Here is a 3,225-nt window from a genome sequence, read left to right as displayed (position 1 = left end):
TCAAGGTACTGGCCAATCGGTCTGTTTATATCATGCATCATGGGCCTACTGGATGTTGATTTGATCCAATTAAGTCTATCTAATATATGTTGATGCTTGTTTTCTTCGTGGACAACTTTAATCGTAGATGATCTTTGGTCGTATGTGAATCTCTCATTTGGCCACTGACAGGAGTTCATCATCATGTTTTCTATTAAATCATTACACATCTTTGTATGTTTGGTTTATCAAGGCTCCTCCTTCAGCTCCATCTAGTCCTGACCTATACTGTGCATCCAGCCCATTGTAGAACATCTATAACCTCAACCATTCATGTAGACCATAGTGAGGGCATCGTTGTATGAGTGACTTAAAACACTCCTAAGCTTCGTGAGAACTTTCTCCTTCCAGTTGTTTAAATGTTGCAATCTCTCTCCTTAGTTGGACCGTCTTACTGATAAGAAAGAACTTGTATAAGAACTTTTTTGCCAGTTCATTCCATGTCATTATGGATCCTAGTGCCTTCGAGTCTAACCAAGACAAAGTATTATCTATTACAAAGAAGGGGAATAGCAGAAGACGAATAGCATCATTGTGACCTCATTAAACTTAAAAGTATCACAAAGTTAGAGAAACTGTTTTAGGTATTGATTTGGGTCCTCTATCATTGTCTCCCTGAATTGCAGGTTGTTTTGAATCATCTGAATCATGGCCGACTTGATTTTAAAATTATTGGTGGTAATAGCCAGCCTTGTGATACTGCCTTGGATTGTGTCGAGAGTGGGTAGCGCAGTAAATAAAAATTAAAATAGTATCTATAATTTAAAATTTTCCTAATTGTCCTATTAAACACAAAAATTAAAACTAATTCAGTGGCGTTGGCTCATCGGCAACGGTGTCAACAACTTGACCGCCTCTGAACGTACTAACGTTTAGAGTGTGATTACTGCAACCAAAGCGTTAGGCAGTTTCCACAAATATATAGGTCAGGTTGTAATATAGTTTTACAATGAAGTATGAAAGTACTTCGAGGATCGTACCTGTAACACCCCTAACCCCAAACCGTCGCCGGAACAGGGTTACGAGGCATTACATGACATATCAAACAATTTACAAATAATTCATATAAATTTTACTAATTGACTTCATTCATTTTTTTTATAAAAAATTTCGGCAGCATTTCTGCTTATTTTTACATACAACCCCATGCAAAATTTCAAACATAACCAACCCAATTCTAGTATTTCAACCAAGGCATTTATATACTTAAATCTTACTTGACATATTGACATAACAACTTATTTAATAAAAATCCTATTATCATTTCTAATTAACACATAAAACTAATCAAGTCATTTCAATTCGATACCAATGTCATAAAGGACTTCTACCAATTTGCTAATATAATCATCAAAATACATAATATCTTACTTTACAACAGAACTATATAACATACCAAAATAACTATTATAATTCTTATGTACATGCCACTTTCTCTTAAAGGAAGAAAACATCACCAAAATCTTTATGTAGGAGTCGAGATTGTCCTGGATGCTAAACCGAGACTCTGATCCCTTTTCAACATGCGCACGGAAACAACCGTACGCTGAGTATTGTATACTCAGTGGTATTACCATAATTCAAATTATAATAGAAATAAAGAATTATAATTACCAAGCATGTAACTCTCTAATTTCTTAAATATCAATTTATTCATAAATTTTTATTATTTGACAATAACAATACAATATTAAGCTATTCTTCAATCTCAATCACCTATCATAATTTTAAATTCTCTCATATTCAATACGGCTATCGATCAAATTCATTTGATTTTCTCATTTCAATTATTCACCCTATTAACAATCTGGACTTTGACGGATACACGGATTCCAACCCAAACACACCAGTACGGCACATTGTGCCTAAAATGGTACATAGTACCTGATTAGTATACGACACATAAGTGCTTGAAACGACACATAAAGTGCCTGAGATACGGCACATAAAGTGCCTGATCGGCAAAGCCGATAAATCCCGTACTCTTCTAAATTCTATGGCATGCCAATTATATCTGACTTAGCCCGACTAGTTAATAGGGTATATAAATTTCACAATCTAATTTTCACTTTTATTTTAAGAATTCATTTTCAATATCAATTATACTTTTTCCATTCACTAATTAAAACACAGTTCAATACCAACACATATTTTCCTTATTCAATTTAATTTTTCCAAATTCAATTCAATAAAGTTACTTACCTTATTATATGTTTACCATACACATAATTTAAATTTAACATCAAATAATAAACAATTTGAATTATAGTAATACAAGCCCGAATTTTGCTCGATTATACCTCAATAACCTTCTCATTTCCTTTGTGTGCCGATGCCTTGAGTTCCTTGTTAACTACGAAAATAATAATAATTTACATCATCAATTACAACATTAATTTATAATAATAATAAAATTTCTATCTAATTCATAATTTAATTCCAATTTAATCCTAACTAAATTTATTTACTTTTCTAATTTAATTCACACTCTATTTCTATTCAAATTTCTTCTAAACTCAAATTTAACTACCAAATTTTCAGCATATTTCATTAATTTCAAATTTTCCTCAATTTAATCCCTACAAACATAAAACTTATAACTTACTTCACAATTTAATCCTTTTATCAACTCTAACTAGAAATTCTATCAAATAAAACCTCAATTCCATCATTTATTCAACATAAACCCTACTCAAAAATCTATTAACTTTCAAATTTTCAACTTAAATCCAAGAGTATTTCACTCTAGGGTTCAAAAAAAACATCAAATTTATAAGAAAATGACTTGATTTAGCTTACCTATTAAACTTCAACCTTCAAAATCTCAATTTTCCCTCTTTCTTTTCTTTCCCTTTTTCTTCCCCTGTTTTCGTCTCTTTCTCTCTTTCTTTTCTGTTCTTCTTTTGTTTCTTTTTGTTTTACTTACTTACTTTATTTCTTTTATGCATTAGTTAATAATAATATATTATAATAATCATATAATAATATTTTATTCACAAATATCTTTTACTTAAACTATAAGAAAATATTTTATTTTATTACAAGTGTGTTTTATATATTTTACACATGTATTATTTTATCACCACACAATTGTCTTTATATTATTAGTTTCCTATAATATATTATCTTAATTTTAATTAATATAATTTATAATATTTTAATTTAATAATATTTTTATAATATAAA

General features: G+C 29.9%; 1 non-coding gene across 1 annotated transcript; it reads left to right on the top strand.

Annotated features, from left to right (window-relative positions):
• Positions 1–316: 316 nt before the first annotated feature.
• On the top strand, positions 317–423 carry LOC128036343 (small nucleolar RNA R71). The gene has a single exon (XR_008193141.1). It is a non-coding gene; the product is annotated as a small nucleolar RNA R71 (small nucleolar RNA).
• The last annotated feature ends 2,802 nt before the right edge of the window (positions 424–3,225 follow it).

The sequence above is a fragment of the Gossypium raimondii genome, chromosome 13 (assembly GCF_025698545.1).
Source record: "Gossypium raimondii isolate GPD5lz chromosome 13, ASM2569854v1, whole genome shotgun sequence".
Taxonomy (NCBI): Eukaryota; Viridiplantae; Streptophyta; class Magnoliopsida; order Malvales; family Malvaceae; genus Gossypium; species Gossypium raimondii.
Note: the sequence above shows the minus strand (reverse complement) of the source record. Positions and strands in the feature narration are given on the sequence as shown.